This window comes from Phalacrocorax aristotelis, chromosome 24 (genome assembly GCF_949628215.1).
Source record: "Phalacrocorax aristotelis chromosome 24, bGulAri2.1, whole genome shotgun sequence".
In the NCBI taxonomy this organism is placed as follows: Eukaryota; Metazoa; Chordata; class Aves; order Suliformes; family Phalacrocoracidae; genus Phalacrocorax; species Phalacrocorax aristotelis.
The window spans coordinates 4,111,624-4,131,492 of NC_134299.1; the positions used below are offsets into that span (position 1 = coordinate 4,111,624).

At 43.4% G+C, this 19,869-nt stretch overlaps 1 long non-coding RNA gene across 1 annotated transcript in view; it reads right to left on the reverse strand.

The window, feature by feature from the left end:
- Positions 1-4,788: 4,788 nt before the first annotated feature.
- The window catches only part of LOC142068253 (uncharacterized), a 47,545-nt gene continuing 32,464 nt past the window's right edge, over positions 4,789-19,869 (reverse strand). Inside the window, exon 4 of the long non-coding RNA XR_012664243.1 lies at positions 4,789-6,548. This is a non-coding gene — a long non-coding RNA (uncharacterized LOC142068253). The remainder of the gene's footprint in view (positions 6,549-19,869) is intronic.

Consider the following 19,869-nt stretch of genomic DNA (forward strand, 5'->3'; position numbering starts at 1 on the left):
ACTTTAAGATGCCCGATGGGGTTCATCAAAACCATGAGAGAAATGTCCAGTGCCTAAGAAACTGCCCTCAGCCAGAGGAGCATAATGTACCTGTGTCCCTAATACAGGCATTTCGCTTCAGAGCCTAAGAGTTATTAACATGGAACTTGAGCAACATTATTAAAGGACTCTTCTGAGGTACGGCCGGCAGAATATTGGGTGTAGGAGAAGATTGAACTCGGCTGGGTACATAGCCCCCACAAGGAGCTGGGATCCTGGTTATCTTTCCAAATACTGCCCTTGGGGCTTTTACCTTTCTCATGTTTTTTATTTTATGTTTGTAGAGCACCGGACGAACATCTTTCTGACACTTTTAGTATTTTATTTCAACTTGCCGGCAGAAGCGTTCTGTGAGCTGCACCAGTGCGCCATTAATTGCTGGGAATCACAGGAAGTTTTATGTCACAGACACTTCTTAATTCCCTTTTGCTTTTCTGACCTTCTGAGCAGCTTTGCCATTAAAGGAACAAGAGAGGGCTTTCAAGCAAAACCATTGCTTAACGCCCTCTCGTTATTTTTTCGAAGATAATTACCATCGGTAGTCAATATTTAACAACCTGACACAGCCTGAATGTGTCCAAAAGCTTACCATATCCACAAGAAGGTGGTATTAAAACCAATTTCCATATAGGCTCAAAAGAACCAAATTCAGCGAACTTAACCTAGCGTGAGGATTTTCTCTGAGGCCATATGAAAATCTTATTTCTGAATCTTTGGGGTTTTACTCTGCTAAAGGGGAGTTTGCCACCTCTGCTGAGGATCTGCGAAAGGACCAACACTGAGGTCCAGCCCAACCTAAAATGTCCTATAAGCATTCCAGCCCTCTCTTTATTTGTAAGAGTTAATTAACCATGTATTACAGTATTTATGTGTTACAGGATTCAGGCGCAGACATTTTACTGTGTGTTTGCCTAGCGCTGTCCCGCTGCAGTACTGGGCCTTGTTAGCATCACTGCAATAAAACTAAATAATTAGTAAAGCCTGTAATAATGGAAAAGCATCATTCAAAACAGCCTCTAAACAAGACAGTGGTTGAACAATTTAGACTCTCCAGTCGTCTAATGTATACCACAGAGCCTAGTGACTGGAGCCAGATTTATTAGTCTTCGAATGACAGTCCGTAAGTGAAGATGGTTAAAAAGCAAGAAACCATTGCGATAGTCACCGCAGCTTAGGGAAGATGACCTATGAATCACTTTGTGGGAAGTCCACACTGGTTCCCTAATAAAAATGTACATTGAAATAGCTAAACAGAAGGCTGGTTGTCTAGGCTAGTTCTACTGCAAGAGTTTCATAATGAATTCAAGCCTGACGTTCCCCTGTTACATGTTGACATGAATGATAGCTTTGATGGTAAGTACGGAGCGAGGAAGCGAAGCGGCTCCAACGTCGGGTGGGCAGCATGCCTTCCGTGGAACGGTTTGCAGCGGCCTGTGCAGACAGCGGTTCGAAAGCGTGGTTAGAGTCCTGCGGTCTTTAGTCAGGCAACGTTCAATAATGACGCTGCCATTAATAATATTTGGTCGTTTTTTTTTTCCAACAGGCCGATAAAACCTGACTACTTCTACATCCCTCACATTCTGTCCCCACTCAGATTTTGTTGCTCTCCAAGCTCATAACCTGAGCTGACCGAAAACCCATTTGAGACTCCAAACTTCTACTTTATAGAGGTATATGCACCCGTTTCTTCTGCACTTCTGTTTTAAAGCATTGCGTGGAGACTTGGGGGATCTGGGTTGTCACCCATGATTTTTGGCAAGCGACTTCCTCAATTCTGCCTGTTTTTCTATTTGTGGAAAGGAACTAGTAATTCTTCCTCTGTCATACTACTTCCCTGGCCTATTTAGGTTTCTTGGAGAAGAGTAGGCTCTCGCAAATTGTTTATGCAGTGCCTAGCGTGAGTGAGCCAAGATCTTGATTGGGACCTATAGAATGTACCATAAATATATACAACAAGCTTACTCCAACTATATTCTACATCTGCTCTTTAAGGGCTCAGCCTTCATCTTCAGTGCGGATTTTATTCTGGTAAAGACAAGCATAAGCAAATGTATGCAAATAAACGTGTTATTTGCAATAAAATTTGACATCCTCAAACACCCTACGGCCATCGTATGCATGTTACTGAAGGACAGCTGCTATTTGTTCAGCTTCTTTTCCTCATCCTCGAGAAAAAGGCATATCGGCTTGATCTATGGGTTATGAGAAAAAATGCTCCCATCAGTTCCGAGGTTTACAGAAAAGAAAGAAAAAGTGAGCTTTTCTCTAACTAGTATTTGAGCTGTCACAGCTACAGTATAAGAAAATGCCAACAACAGGCAAATATATGTATAAATAAAAATACCCTTTCAGTTAAAAAGGTGTATTTTTATGTTTGACTGTGAAGACAGAGATAGACAGCTACACGTACAGAAATAGAGAGACAAAGACATAACGACGTGCGCATGTTCGTGGTTGTATCTGTCTTTCAAGGTTACATACCTGTGAGCATTTTTATAGGAAATTTGCAGCTCCTCTCCAACCCCAAAGGTATGCACGTGGTAGGAAGTGGATCATTTTTTTGTTTGGGAAGGGGGGGTTAAACATGAAAGGACGTGTTTCCTTGCATGTTCCTCACGCCACATGAGCGGCCAACAATGACAGTCAACAACATGTCCAAGTTGTTATTTGAGATATTTTCTAAACCACAAAATAAGTGGATTACTAACCAAAAAATCACAACTCCTGCCAAAGCACATTTTTAAAAAACACAAAATGAAAAAAAGAAAAAAGAATCAAGTAGATTTAACCCATGGAAAAAAAAAAGAGGAAAAAAAGAAAGAATAAAATAAGTGTAGAGCAATTGAGAGAGAGGTTAATCTGGTGGGTAAACTAAGGTGTCAGGAAGAGCAATTTTTCTTCCCTGCTCTGCCAGAGGATTCACAAACCGAGTCAACTAAACTCTCCAGTGCTTCCTTTTTACCATCTCTGAAACAGGGACGGGAGAACTTTGCAACCTCACAGTGCTGCTTTAGGTCTTAATTTGCCTGAAGCAAACTGAGCCTCACAATCTAGGTGGTAAACTCTTCAACCACTCAGTGCTTGAGCAACACCAGGAAGATAAGGAGGTAAATGTGTTCTTGGGTTGTAATTAGCAAGATTAAGGAAAGAGGGGTAACAGTTATTCTGGGTTACATAACAGTACTAGTATTAAAGAAATACTGGCTTGATTCTCAGCCGGTGGAAAGGATGCTGTGTCGCTGCCAACAGAGCTGTGCTGGTTTCTACCAAAAGCAGTACTTCCCTTCACGAGCAGTAGCATCGATCTTAAAGTTATTTCCAGTGTCAGAGCTGACCGGTGCAAGGGAATCGGAGTCCAGCTGGTTGTATTATAGTAGCTATTGGGAAATATTTTATACCCAGGTTATGGTTCATTGCCTATATTTTAAAGAACTGTGATTAGCTTGGCCTCCAAAGTTTGTTCATGTTAATTCCTAACATGTTTCATATTACTTTAACCGTGAAATATGAAATATGGCCATATGTGTTGTTCAGTAAAATTCTTCAGCGACTAGTTCATGCCACGTGCCCCTCCATCAGCTGGGTTCGGGTGGGATGTCAGTCAGAGCTGCTAATTCGCAGTAACTCGGAAGGGATAACACGGACGCTCACACAATGTCACTCTTGCCTCGATTTTCTATGAATTCCATGCTGTGATCCAGATTTGATGATTTTAAAAGGCCATTTCTCGTCTCTGACATCTATGATCCTCTGACATTTAAACAAAAGGCAATCATCCCACGACTTCAGTTATGAACAACTGGAACCTTGCCATTCACAATATTACCCTCATCTTTCCACTGACGCGGTAAAGACTGCCTGCGTGCTTGAAAGGAGTGTCTAAGCAGGATAAATCCATAGTGCTGATCAGTAAAAAGTGAGGCACAGCTTCAGCCAAAGGCTAACACAGGAACGGCACAGTTGCTTCATCTACAGCTTGTGGCCGATAATCATTAGAGCCAATTGCAGACTGTTAGAAATAGTTTGTAAAAATCAAAACTCTTAGTGGGAAGCGGTCAGCTAGGGACAATATCCTCCTTCTAAACAAGTCTGGAAAAGCAGGCTATTACTTACACCAAAGTGCATTTAAACTTCATCATATGCAAGAGCTCCACTGGGGGGAGTGGGCTGGGCGTTAAAATAACCCCCAGATTAGAACATCAAAACCCACCTATACAAAGAGAGAGACAGACCTTCCAAAATTACTCCAGCAAAGTAATGAAATATGAATTATTCAGCACTCAACTTTTTGCCTCACCTTTGGAAGAGGAAAGAACTTCTACAGCTCTGCAACTCTCCTAGGACCAAACAACTGCCTTCTGCTTTTGCCACTACCACCAGCAGTACTGCCCCAGTGCTCGCGGAGTTCCCAGAACGCCGTGTCAGAGGGGATGAGATGGTGGAGATGGACTCCATAGATCCAATTCCTCATGCAGTGGATGGTGATTCATGTGCAGATTATCCAGCTATGAGCTAAGCCTGCTCGTGGTGCTTGGGGACACGGTTTAGTGGTGGACTTGGCAGTGTTAGGTTAACGATTGCACTCGAAGATCTTAAAGGTCTTTTCCAACCTAAACGATTCTATGATTCTATAACTGTTCTCTCTCCCTGGGGTACTCCCCTCCCTTATCCCAAGAGATCTGCTATGCCCGCGATTATTTCTGTTCTGAATTGTAATTCGTCAAAAAGGAGAACAAAAGACACAGCAGGTCACTCACAGAAAGGAAGGAATATATTGTCATCATCAAACAATCAAGAATAATGAAAAAGGTCATAAAAACATACATAAGGCCAACAGTTCAGCTAGTGGAAGTAACGGAGCTCCACTGGCGACACTGGTTCATAAACTTTAACGGCATGATGCACTTATACACCACTTGAAGCCGTGGACAGCAATTTGCAGACGAACAATTTGTGAATAGAAAAAGACGAAAAACAAATCCCAAAGCCCAGCCAAATCTAGCAGATACATTACTTTCAGTACATGGTTTTCTGTGATTTATTCCCTAGCCTCTAGTTGATGAAATACTCCTTTTCAATACGTTCTTATTTTCCTCTTTATTGCACAACTGTTTCAAAGTATTGCAAAGCTCCAAGGACTGCTAGGGCTACTGGCTAGATTTAGTTATTAAACTGTTCCCTGAGTCCTACATCATTAAACTGACAACTCCAGATGGCACAGACCAAATGCCATTCACTTCAGCTGCCTGCTCCGTGGCCTACAGGGAGGTCCTACAGAACCAGCGTAGGGACTGCAAAAAGCAAGTGTCTGGTGTTTTATTGGCACCTTAGCCAGCACGAAGACATCAGTGGCCCCTCTTCTCTACCCCCCTCTTTCCCCGTGGGTTCCCTCGGGATCAGCAGTGGAGCAAAACAGCGTCGGGTGCCATCAATGTCCTCACCACTGGTTTTCGAGGCCTGGCATGCCTGTTCGCTGAAAGCCAAATCTCGAGGCATTTAGTCTTACAAACCCTTCCACTCCCATCCTCCACCCCTTCTGCTGAGGGTTTTCCATACGTAAGAGCTAAGATATGAAGGAGAGAGGACTTGAGAAGTTGGCTCCGGATGCACGGAGAATTCTTGTCTCCAGGACTGTCAGCACTAACATGCACTCATTATTATTTTGATGTTGAATATTTTTCCAAGCCAAATTGCTGCTTTCAAAGCTGACTAAAAGTTCTTCCCTGGGATGAATTTGTCCCCATTTATTTATTGCATAACCAGCCCTCGAAAAAAATTCAGAAAGGTTGAGTGTGAGGCAGGCTTGTGCCGCTTACACACATGGGATATTCCCTTTATATTAGTCACTGAACAGATGTGTCTTGTCATATGATGCATGAAATAGCATTGGAAAGAAAAAGCAAATTAACTCATCTCTCTAAATTGGAGAAGTTCCATGAGAATTTGCTCACCCAGGCATCAGCTCTACCTATTTATCCTTTATCATTAAGAACACAGAGGCAGAAAAGAAATAGCCGATGAACCTATTAAAGCGTAGCTGTCCCTTCCAAGCAAGACATCAGTTGGATTTCATTTGGAAATCAGGCTAAAGCGTTTCTTTTTTGTGAAAAAGTTCTTGTGACAGTAGTTATTTCAGTTCCCTTTTTCAGTCTTGGAAATGATTTTGGGAGGTGGCAAGTTAAATTTAGGTATTTCTTTCCCTGGGTGGTGCCGACACACAGGAAAGCTGTAAAAGAGGTAGAAGGAGTAACCACAGCACTGCAGTTTTACAGCACTTAGCCTGCCGTCCTCTAGTTTAGTAAGAGTAACAGAAGCATCAAACCCCCATATTTTGTAGGACAGATGAAACTCGTACGTTGCAAAAGCCGTTCGTTGATAGCTGTCCAAGCTCTGCCTTAACATTTCCCTTCAGACCGCGCATGACGTATATCGCCCTGGTGTTTCAGTTCGCGGTGCGGGATCCCTCTAACCTTCTTCGGGCTGAGCGTTCAGAGAGATGGTTGTGATTCCTGGCAGAAACGAAAATGAGAAACAGTTCCTAGTTAGTCTGGTGAAGTTGTTTAAATCCATAATGCAAACCAAGAGAGAGACTGTTTTTATTTGCAAGCAGTTCTGTTGAACAGGAACAGTAGGGTAACCCCCTGACAGAAGACAAGTGTTGGTGCTACTATTAGAAGCTGAAGAGTTGAAATGCTAATTTGATTTCCACTGATGGAAAAACACAGGAGCTGTAATAAATGCAATACAGATCTAAGTAAGTCTACAGAGTGCTGGTTACGATACCGGCGTCTAGATCATTGGTGGGAGCCATAGTTTTACTTCATACGTAAAAACACAAGAGTGCCCTGTGTTTGAGAGCAGCCATAAGCACACATGGCAACTCACTTCAGACGCAGCTGGGGCTCAGATCCAGCCCTGACTCACCCAGTGCGTGCTCTTCATTGCAAGTGGAAGAAACTTCACAGGACCAACCAATTCTTCAGATGCGATTTATCTAGAAAGAATGAAGGGAGCACCACACCTTACAAAAGGAGTTTGGTGTTGAATCTGCAGGTCACAATCTCTTTAAAATTGTGGAGAAATTCTCCTCCCCATGTCGCGCTTCCGTGTGCCCCCTCACAAACGCAACGCTCTTTGTCATTAAGCCACTACAACTGCACTCCGCTTAAAAACGTGCAATGTTTCCTATTACGTGTAAAACCTCAACAAATGCCTTTTGTTGGAGGTCTTTCGGTTATTTTCTTCTCCCTAATGAAACAAGAATGTCCTGCTTGCTAGGCAGCATCCTTTCCTTTCTGAGAATTCAGGCTGTAATAGATTTCCATTTAAAAATTACAGATTCATATAACAGCCTGGCTGGGACAGCGTGCATTTACCATGTCTCCTTCAGGTTAAAAACTTAGGAAATCTGGCTTTCAGCACATATGAGAACATAATGGAAAACATTTTTATTACGTTTCTGCTCTGGTTTCAAATCTTTTCTTAATTTAACTTCCTTGTCTGAAAAACACAATTTTTGAATTTTCTGGTTTCAGTTTTTCAAACCGAACAGAGATTTCTTGTTCCAGAACTTGAGTAATTTACTTGAGAAATGTTAATTTCCACTAAAACAAATTTGTAAAACTTTTACTGTTAAATCAAAGCAAGATATAGCAAAATGCTTGAAATATAGCGTTTCAAGTGCCCAATCCACACTTTTTAATTTCAGTTTTTTCCCTTTTTTCCTTTCAAATGGCCAATTTATGATCTGCTGCTTTTTTGTCCCAGAGAAGAATATAAGTGTTGAAATCATGAAGGAATGGGAAAACTGTGACCTACAAATTAGAGGTCATTTACTGAGGGTAGCCCTTCCTTTCTACACCCCAATATTTCTCCCTCTTACATCAGAGCAAAATAATTATCCTTCAAAACCTGCTACACTCTGGAGAGTGTGAGGTGCAGCCCTAAACCTGCGCACTGGAGACATGGCTGTGGACCAGAGTCAGCTTATGCCGCTCTTTGAAATCTTTAAATAAGCTGATGCAGACCCAGGCTCCCCTGAAGCACGACGCAGGGGCCCATCTGGCCTTCATAGTTTGAGATTAAAATGGGTTGGAACAGTTCTCCAAGGCAAAGTCTTTTATATGGCATGAGCGAAAAATGACCGACCCGTTTTGGGTGGCGCTGGATGGAAGAATAAAGATTCTGGCAAAATGTCCTTTTAACAATGAAGGACAGCCGCTGACAGCCGTTTACAGCCCTGGCTGTGCATGCCTGCATGCAAGCTGATTTTTTTGTAAGCTGGAAGTGCTTTGGGACTGAAAGAATTTATCAGAAATGGAAGACAGATCTGAGTCTAGTCTATTGGTTCTTCCTATCCTACTGTACCCTGAAGCATACGGCTGATCCGCGGGTGGCAGGTGAACAGGATTTCAGGTCCCAAAGCTGTTTCTGAATTTTTTTGCTAGGAATTGCTCTCTGGCCTTGCTTATCCTGACCAGAAACAAGACTGACTTAACCAGCATCACTACCATGGAGCCAGGCGGAATCAGAATCGAGAACCTTTATCCTAACATATGTAATGCTGAAACACAAGCTCCCATTAGCCTTGGTGGAAACAAGACGGGAGACCTAGTTTTTACCCTTGCGTCTTCGGTGCTGTATGCTTTGTCCCTCGCTACCCAGCTGAAGCATCCTCCAACACAGTTAAAGCCAGGCTAAGTGCAAGATATCAGTCATATCACATATAACTCCAGATTTATGAAAGCTTATCTATTTATTCTAAACAAACTCTTCTGTCAAGATAATTAGTCAGAGCATCCATCTCCTTATCGGCTGAAGGTGAAAATATACCTTTAGTAGTTTGTAACTCAATAACCCCAAAATCTTAGATGAGTTTCAGTGGGCCAGCTTTTCTGCTGGCGCAAGTCACCATCACATCATCATCCTATGGGGAGAATTTGTTCCAGATTCCCTTAATTACCTTCTTCTGCCTTCTTGCTCGTCCAGTAACGATGCCCCAATCACGTCTGCCTGGTGCAGTAGCATGACAGACCTGTGGCTGTTCTGTATCACTGGAGACATTACACTCCAGGCTTTGCACAGAATACAGATAATGCACTGGTCTTATTTCTTATTCTAGGGTGGCTGGTTGGTGTAATTGAAGAATAGATTTATACAGAAGACACTAAAACCCACTGCAGATAGCCGGATGCTGCTGCTGATAACTGCCAGGTGTATAAGAACTGCAGAACTACAGGGCTGCCTGGAGCAAGAAACACGAATTGGTTACTTGCGGGGGAGACCGCTCGCAAGGGCCGCGGGGCTGTAAGCTGGCGTGCATAAAGCAACAAACCCCATAGAAATGACCCTCACAGTAAGCCAGAGATTATTCAGTTTTCAGAGGGAACACAAACCCCCCTCAAGTTCTGGGAACAGTCCCACCGCTGTCCCTCAAGCGAGTGATCAGAGCACACAGACGACTAATTCTCCTTGAACTCTCACGGACAGCTTGCTCAGCAAAACGATAGACTCCACTAGGTCATGGTAACCAATAGGCCGGAGCTCGAAGGCTGCCTGTGTCTGTAAGTGCAGCCACAAGAAGAATTTCTCAATGGAAAGACGCTCATGTGAGTGAGCTGTATTAACGAGTCTGCAACTGATTAACCGTGTGACTTCATTTCACCACACTCGTTCCTCTCCCGTGTTGTACCTATCTCGCGAACCAGAGTGCTCCCTCTATTACCTAGTTACATAATGCCGTCTGTGGCAGGGGTTTTGTTTTTCCTGGGAACTCTAGAAGAGATTTATAAACAATAATAAAGTGGAAGAAATGTGTTTTGAATAGCTTGGTGTTTTGTCACATGCAAATTCCTAAATAACGTGGTGGTAAATAATTATGTATATATGTTTGTTTACATACGCTGACTTCAAAGCAATTCACAATTAATTTAGCTAAACTTTCCAGCAACTGATTTATACTCGCTGGCTTTTCTTAAATTTGTTTGGGAAATCTCTATCTATTTTTTGTGGTTAAGTGTTCATTTAAGCTCTTTTCTTCCACTGGCACTAATTAGTACCCTGGTCATTAGTCCTACGTGAGACACAGAACAAAAAAAATGAAGACTGAGGACTTGCTTCAACATTAATGCATTCCAAGTTTGCGGTGTAAGGCATCTTGCCTCCCCGTGGGTTCCTACCATATTGTGTAGCTCAGAAATGGATACCAACAGCCCTTACGTGCTCAGTGACTGGTTGGTGCAGGGAATCCTTGGAAAGCGAGATAGGAATTCGGGCTGCATCACAGCCAACAGAGCAACGTATGGATGAATCAAACTGTGAAGTTTCAAGCCTAAAGGTCACCGCTCGAACACACCGTTAGGCCATGGCAGTAAACCCTTCCCCTTCTTTGTATGAGCAGATAACTCTGGCCATGTGGCTACACCCATCGACTTTCACCTCAAGAGTTGCCTTCACCTCCTACTTCCTCTCTGTGACTCCCTAACTCATCATTTCAAAGGACTGCTCAAATTTCCCAGCCTTGAGCTATAGCCAGACCAGTCAGGTGTAGGATGATCTTGGACTAGACTTGTTTCTCCAGCCCAAGCTGGTGCGAAACAATTCACCACTGGGAAAAAGATGGAGAGCAGCCCGGTCCTTTCCCAGCACAGACAGATTGGCTGGAGCGGGCAGCAAAACGGGGGCAGAGGGCAGAGCTCTGCACCATGAATTCCCCAGGACCATATGTCAGAGCAGCTCCGAGGCCATTTTAACTATATACGCAGAACCCGTGAGCATTAACAAAGGTTCTGGTGGCAATGAGGTGATGTGGGGCTGAGGTAAACCCACACAGTTTGGTCCTGGACTATATTACTTTTAAAAATAGGAGGAGGTTACAAAACATAACAATCACAGAAGCCTCTTTTCCTCCCATCCCCACTTCTGGTATGAATAATCGTGTGGCAAGATAAGTGGGCGAAGTATTACAAGATGACGTTTCTGTTGACCGTGATTATAAACAACAACAGAAAAGAAATGTAAGACCTCTTGGTTAATTTTTCCCATTATAAAACCACTTGGTATTTCAAATGAATCTGCCAGGGAAATGCTTGTTTTAAAGTTCCACTGATGTAGCTACAAATCATCTCATTTGTAAATGTTGGTTATTGGTGGTGGGAAGGGGACACAGAGAAGGGAGAGATGATCTTGTTTACTTTATGGGCTGCACATCCAGCCTGGCCGAGGGCTCTAGAGCAGTGGTTTTCTTGCCGAGACACTGGCTCCTTACATGTGAGATGCACACTGGGGCAGGGTCCCACCGGGGGAGAGAGGATGCCGTCTCCAGCACGCATTACGACTGCGATTCTCAAGCCCTGGCATGTACAAGCCTGCAGTGGTATCTGTGTGAATTTGCTGTTCACTGCCGCTGCTGCTTAAGAGATGAAAACACACATTAGCCTTAATAGCACTCTGGGAATATTTAATCCCAGGAGAGGTGAAGGGATAGGACCATGTATTTATTTGTTTTAGGCTTTTATAAAATGCCTATGGTAAAAAACATCTGGACTGTTGAATAGAGACAGCCAGACACAGCCTGAAATGGGCTTGAGATACCAGCCATTCTCATAACCCACAGAGAAACGGGCAAAAGAAAATCTGATCCACAAACAACAATTAACAAAGGACATCGGTTAAAATGACCTAGAACTGGCTGATCTGCTGGGGAAGACGCATGCCTAGAGCTCCATTACACTAACTATACTTTTTAATATGCTGGGGCATATGGTGTCTCTAAAATGGACACCAATTTTCTTACCCTGTATCCAGAGGCAATACTATAAAAGAGGCTTGGCAGATTTCAGATAACTCCTCATGTCTCCACTACTTCAGCCGAACAATTCCTGGGTCTGCAGTGTAAAAGAGAGCTAACAGCTGTTTTGATGTGGTCAAGATGAAATTCTGTGTATTGAATTCAAACCTGCAATGAGGTGTTTAAGGGCACAGAAGAGGATGTTCTGCTTGGGAATGCAGGAACTTGAAGTCTGCCAGAAATAAGCTACCATTCATCTGCATTAGAGGTTCTGATTCAAAATGGAGCTTTTCCAAGCTCCACGTTTAAGCAGCAGACAGGCTAAGATGTTCGTCCCAGACAACATGATGTTTTCTTTTCCCTTCTCCTCTTGATAATGTATCCAGCATCAAGACAGACTGGGGAATTCAACCAATGCCATCCAGTAATCCTGACTAATACTATTCTCTCATTACTAGGCAATGGGAAAAGTCAGAGAGACCTTGAGGTTTCAGTCTCAGACCAAACTCAGAAATTGGACAAGGATTAAAACCAAATCCAGTTATGGAAATAGTCCAGGACTCATTCATTAACTACCACTAGATCGGAGTATGCTTTATGGGTGCAATTATTATCTTTGTGGAGGGCCAACAAAGGACTGAAATCACATCTAGCTCCTAACACACAGCCCTTATATGCCCTGCGTTTGCAGAAGGGATGGGTGAAGGGCAGGAGGGCAGAAGTGTAAACACAAGTTTCAGAGGAGTAAATAGGTTCTGCAGGCTTGAAACCCTGGGAGCTTTCCGCTGGGGTGTCTGGTTTTCATATTCAGGCCTGCTTGGATTGCATGCCTATAGCTCATTAGCTGCCTTGTGGATCAAGTTAAAAAGCATATTGTTTTCAGAGCAAACTACAAAATTAGCGACGTCGTATAAAAGGAAATCACTCAAACTGGACCTCTGTCCTTGACGTCCTATCTGTAAAGAGAATGTTGCCTTTTGCAAACCCAAAGCAAGCACTGAGAAGGGAAGGAAGTCCCTTTAATCCTCAGTCCAGGCAACTGGACAAATTAAAAATGTCAAATAATCTGACAGCTTTGTTTTAAGGATCTTAATCGTCAGGCACTGCCTGGTCCTTTAATCAATGGCATTTTGAAGTAATGAGTTCTATGGGATTAAAACCTGACTCTTACACTTCGTTCCCTTTGGACTGAACGTGCTTGTAACCGAAGTACTCACACATTGTCCCTACCATAAACCACAAAATCACACAGAAGACGCCCCGTTGGACAGAAAACCTGACTCCTGCTTACGACACTCCTCTGGACCTCAGAGGTACCTCAGCACAGCAGGTGACCAGTCAAGGTCATCCTGGGTGACCTAATGTACTACTGGGTACTGTCGCACACTCTTAGCAGTGTTTGCTGGACGAATACCTCTAAGCCACAGAGAAGAGTTCAGCTATAATTCAGATTATTATTCAGACACTGGAGAGGAGAGCATGTGCCCAAAGGACACCTGTGAATTTTCATATGCTCTGCTGTAACAGGATCCACTGATTTGCTTAAGATACAGCAATGCTTACATAGCCTCAAGCATAAAACAGGTCTTCATTTTAAGAGGTCCTAGATTAACAGGAGGTTCATGGCATGACACATGGCAGAGGACAGGAGTCTTCAGAGGCAAAGCATGGACATTTTCAGAAAATGGAGTGATTCAAGGTGGATGCTTTAGCCTGACATCAGATAATCTTTCCCAATGTAACAGAAATTTTTCAGTCACAGTTAATCCGCAGTGACTGCAAAGATCCTCAGCTGACAAACGACACCCTGAGGACATACCTTTGTTGCTGCAGACCAAGAAGACTCAATGCAAGAGGGTGACTGATGGGTTATACAGGCTAGGAGTTTGAATATTCATCTCGGATGCAAATGGTGTAGGTTCAAGCTCCTCGTGTATTTCAGGCAAAAGAGGGATGTGGTTTTTCTACATCCCAGGTGATCTAGGCCCTGAGCTATTTTTATTTTGGAACCCCTCTCAGTTTTTTCCATAAAATACATCAGAAGTTCTCAGTTTCATCCTGTTGCGACACAGAATAAGTTTGAAATCTTAAAAAATTTTGCAGACCAGGAAAGCTATTTCCTCCCCAGCTCTATTTCTAGATGTGCTCTGTGTATCCAGATAGAAATCTTGAAGGGAGATCTCAGCACAACAGCTCTAAGTCTGGTTATATTCAGACAAGTGGCACTGTTTAGGGCCATTCATACTTATTTTTCAGTAATTCCAGATCTCCTTGGTTTAGTTTACAAAACAGATAGCAATTTCATCACATCCTCCTCGTCAGAGCAAGCATTGCTCAAGCAGAACAGCCATCCTTCCATCTCTATTGTTACTAAATGAGAGCGTTTGATGATCAAAACTTTGCTGACGCTGTTTGTCAGAGAGGCATGAACTAGAACAGCCTTGGGGGGTTCTCTCTCAAGCGAAGCTGGCTTTGCAGGGCTGGTGGGAGAGAAAGCTTCTTTTGAGAAGGAAGGCCTTGACCTTGCAAATACAGAAGCGTGCAAGTAGCTCTTCTCCTAGAGCCAGCCAGCCAGCTGTTGGGCTGAGACCACTGTCCATCAGACTGAACACCAGTGCACAAGTGTTTCCTTGTGTTTTTCTGTCTGCTTGTATCCATCTGCCATCCATTGTTGTAGCTAAACTCCCTGGCGTGGAGGCCACTGCCTTGATTTATGTTCGTAAAGTACATAGTGCATTGAATTCATGCTCTGCAGTGGGGACTAGCAAAGGCAGCCACTGTATAAACCAAATACCGATGCAGTGGGCATCCTACAGAAATTCACAGTACTACTCACATAAGTAAAGCTCCCGATGCACTCTGAGTGTTGGAGCAGGGACTGAAACATAAAGCAGCAACAGAGAGCAGGCGGTGTCTCCTGAGAAGGTGCCATTTTTGTGCCATTGCTTCCTGTTAGACTCCTGCCGACCATTCACAGACTTTCAAAGTTGATGGGCCAGCTCACTTTCTTTCCTTTTGGAAGCAGAGAGTATGCATTCTGTTGCTGTAATGCCACTGGGAAAAAGCTGGGAAATAAATACTTGTCTAAGTATAGTAGATAAGATGTAACAGTTAGGCAAGATGTAGGACAGATCAATGACCAGATTTCTTGGAAAGGTTTACCAGCTCTCAAAAGTGTACAGATAGCCCCAGACTGAAGGAAGGAACTGCCTTACTGATTTTTTTTCTCCGATTTTGGCACAGCCCCAGTATTCTTTCTTTAGCACTCTTGGAAAGGCACATGAAGACCTAAAGCCCGAATGCCATTCTTCAGATTGAACCACCTGGGCACAGCACTTCTGCTCTCTTGGCTGAGTCAGCAACCAGCACCTTTGTGAGCTCTGTTGGTGAGGTGTGTTATGATGGGCTCCGATTCCTTCTACATGCTTGAATTGGGACACTGTACTTTAAAACCAGAACAGTATATATCCCACACATTGACCTCAGTTCTAACAGAAGCCCTACCAGATCATCAGAAAGCTGATTTTTTGTTTTTTAGAAATGGAGGGAAAAAAGAGACAAAGACAATGCATATATTTCAGCATTTGGTTCTGATCCTGCAAGAGGCACACGTGCTTTAAATTAATCCCGGTAAATACACGGCACAATTCATTTAGCAAAGGTAAGGACACGGAGAAACATCTCCAGTTCTACAGGATGCCAAGTCCTGCCTCCAGAAGCAAGAGAAAGATTCGAGAAAGGGCTGCAGTGCACATTTAGTGAACGAAGCTCAAACAGCCACTGGAAGCCGGATGCCCGTGTACGTTACTGAGTATTTACAGCCCTCATACGACTGAGCCCAAGGTACCGCGACAAGGGCCGACGATCCCACAAAGGTAGAGGGAGATTTGCCACCTCACGAGATTTCAAACCCCCGATTTACCAGCAGCGTATGTTAGGGATCACTCTGCCGCGCAGCGTTAATTTCAAACAAGTGGTGTGTTCACTTTTGGTTTGTGATTATTTTTAGCCCCTTGGGCTCTTTTTAGGTTTCAATTAAATGTCACTAGGTAATTAGCTAACAGATAAAGTCAGCTGTTAGGGCCAGTAAATGAAAAAAACATATGTTAGATCCTGAATGAATGGAAAGCTTTCTCCTTGGCAGATACTTTTCAGGGACTTTTTTTTTTTAAGGTCAACTTTTTCTGCTCCTATTATAGGAGAAGAGCTTTGAAAACATAAATTAATTTTACGATGTATCTTCTCCGCTCCTTCCATATTCATGGGGAAGAAACACGCATATGCAAGTGTATGTAAAAGCGATCACAATAGCTCTACACCAAAACTTTTTTTTTACCCTTAAGTAAATGTTTAAAAAGTTCCAGAGCTGAACAACTCCAAAATCAAATTTACAACTTCCCTTCCTCAAAGCCAAAGGAAGCGGGGAATTCTTTAAAGGCTCTGTTTGACAGAGTAGAATATTTCAGCTTGTTTTAGGACATATTACAGGAGGTAATTTTGACTGCAAATTATTTCAGCCATACTTTATATTACAGTTGCACGTATAAGTGGTTTGCAGAAGGTTAATAACCGAAGATGAGCCCGTTAAAGACAACAATATGCATCGCATGTTAAGAACACATCCCTTCAAGATGTTATTAACGATCATAAACACATTGCTGAAAGCTTTGCTAGTAGGCGTAGGTAATTAACTGCCTTATGGGATTAAGCCTTTAAAAGTAGTTGATCAATCGTCAGCATTCCTTTAACTCTATAAGCTCTCTGTAAGTCGAACCTCAATACTCAGCGTTACCAGGCTCTAGATGACAAATATCCACTGTAAGCATTGAGTCTGCAGAGGCTCACAAGGGTACAGCATTAATTGCTGTATTTTTGTAGCTCAAAATAGCAGAGCTATGATAGCCACGTTAAAGCCTGTGGCTGGATGCCGTACTAGGGCGATGTGGCACGGGAGCATCCATTTCCCGTGGAATGCAATCAAGTGCAATCAGAGAACGCGAGCAAGCTTCCCTGAAGCGACACACACGAATCAAGGTTTGCAGATATATAATCCACCAAAAACACAAAGCAGGAAAGCCATTATTTAGAACTATTTAAGCCTGTGAAACCAGTACGTAACTGTACAGCGCACCTTTTTCATTGGTAGCAAACACAGTCAATTCCTAGCGGGTAGAATATAAAGGGCATAAAACCAGAAATAATGTTTGAACACAACATTCTCCTAGGCCTGCTGGCAAATGTGGGATCAGATGTTTGGCTGGTTCTGGCAAGGATTTCTACTCCTACAGCCATAGCTTTAGTAAATCTCATACCACCCCTTTTTATCGCATTCAGGCGTCTCTTAGGTTCTCAGCCTTCTTCTCTGGCCCAGGGCTCTTAAAACCGTGGCTTGAGTGAAGGCCTCAATAGCCTCTCATTTGATCTGAGATGATGGAGTAAAGCAGCAAAAGCTACAAGGAATCATCCAGCTCTTGGGAAACAGAGCAAAATCCATCTTTAAATCACGTATCATCTCACGCTGCAAAGCTTTCCAGGAGAAGCCTAATAGCGTCCCATGAAAAGCTCTGACTTGGGAAACCGGCTCTGAGCGATCCCACGCTAGCCAGGTTTCAACAGAACTGGGACCTTCATGGAGGAGGCTTTGTCCGTCCCTAACTCTATGACAGTTTGCTCCTTTGAAGGACACAACGTAAGCTCCCGGAGTAAAGCTTGCCTCTCATGACTCCCAGGAACTGGGCCCTAACTGCACAGTCGGATTCCTCAAGAGTTGGCGTCTTCGATAAGAAACACGTACATTTAAGAATAGCACTGAACGCTGGGGCTCAGCTATGTGGTTTAGGTCTTACTGTGATGATAAATCACTGTCTGAGCTTCACAAGTGTCACTGATCAGTGAAAGCAGATGGAGGACACAAAACCAGCCGACCGAGGACCAATTACAGAGGGAAGGAGAACCCATTGGTCTCCAAAGAAGGTCAGGCAATTCTGGAGAGGAGTTTAGTACAGGGATTTTTTTAGTCTGCAGTGCGTTAGTTATTAAGAAATTGGTTCACAAATTTACACGTGGCCTCATTACACTGGAAAAAAATTTAAATACTCAGATCTTTTTGCAAGTGCGTGTAAAAATATTCTACCACCTACAGCGAAGAAAGCTAAGACAGCAGTAGATTTAAAATAAACAAGACAGCGAGAGAACATCTCGCAGGCTGCTGTCTTTGTTCCAACTACATGTCTCTATCTGAAATAGCCACTGTTATTAGCCAAAGCCACTGCAAATAAAATGGAAGTTTTATAGCCACACTAATAAATGCTGAACAAATTTTACTGTCTCTCTTTAAGGTTTGTGATAAATTATAGCGCGTAGAGCCCATGACTGGGAATGAGAACCGTGACTTCTCTCAGATACGTGCTACCTCACCCATCTGTACAAACAGTTGCGACAACATTTGCACTCTCAGCAACTTTGCAGACCTTGGGACTGAATGCACCTGACGCGTCTGAATCACTCGCAGTTATTAAACCATGCTGCATCCATTAATGATGGAGAAGAGAGGGGCTGACGCTCAGCTAGTAGAACAGCTGCAGGGAGGGCCACAGAAGCAGCGGAGGTCAAACCACGGTGCTTCCTCCATACGGCTCCAATTAACGAACAGGGACACCTACAGCTACTCGGGCTGAAGGCAGGTTAGCAGATGTCCTTCCCGTACAGCTCGGCTCGTTCATAAGCGAGGAAAGGAAGGTGGGAGAAGGAGCACTGACCTTGCGCTGGCTGTCCCAGGCAGTAAACTGTGGCCATTCGAAAGCAGCTCTGCAGGGAGTCGAGACGACCGTGCAGTGAGGTAGGAACGCTAATGGAGAGACAGAAGAAAGGAAGGACCCACGCCAGTGCCCCAAGATAAGCTGTTGCTGCTCATACAGTAAAGCCTCGAGCCATTGCTTACAGCAAGCAGGACTTCTGAATCTTGGGCCATATGAAGCTCTCTTAATTTAAGATAGTAAGCCAAAACACTCTCAGCGTCAGCGATGTTTTATCCCATTCAAGCCTAAAGAGTCAACATCTGTTCAGAGGCTGGCTTTGTCCCCTGGGTATACTGCTAGTTTTAAGGAAATTAATACCGTGGCTGTCTGGCGAGCAGAACATATACAGTGTGTCAAGGGAATATTGTTTAATTCCAGCTAATGCGTTGGGTTGGTGTTTTTTAGTGTTAACATGGTGTTAAATGGTTGGGTCATTCAGACTGGCTGCCTAAAACACATCTTGGTAGAGTATCAGATCCCACATAGATCCTCTTCACTATATGCCATTACATCAACATAAGCTTGTTCCAGTTAGAGCTGTCAAAAAGACGGGAACGCAGTCAATGGATAAATTGAGGAGGAAAAGACAATCATGTGACTTCACTGGTGATCTCACTTAGCCCTTTCAAATGACAGTGAAAGCAAGCTACGGATTCTATCTCAGCCACAGGGATCAAAAATAATGTCATACTTTGCATGTTGAGACCTTCTGAAAGGGTAACAGAGAAACCGATTACTTCCATAGACTTTGGCTTCCGGGGTAATAGGCCGGTGAGGGAGAATCTGATTTCATAATTAGAGCTGGTTCTAATAACGGATGTGGGACTACATATTGTATCGCCTTCCTTTAAATCTCTGCATTTTGGAAGAGGGAGAATTAACACTTCCTTACATGGTCTCCTGCGTCCAGCCCTGCAAACGCACAAACTGAACTTCCAAAACACCGAATCTGTGCTTTCACTAGGGAACAGCAGGGGCATCTCTGTAAAACTGCGTCAGGTAACTTACATTCACATCCAGAGGTAAAAACTTTGCAAACACACAGGGGTTTAATAAGTGTTAGCTCATTGATTTCAAGGGTACTGGGATTCAGGGGTGTGCTGCTGCTTTCTCCAGAACAATTCCAGCGAGAAGGGCACAGGTTTCAAAACCCTCCTCAGTTTCAGGAAAGGAAACCCTTTCTATATATCTTCATTGCTCCTGAAAGAAGGGGGATTCATGCAGATATTAATAGCAGTTACAGCT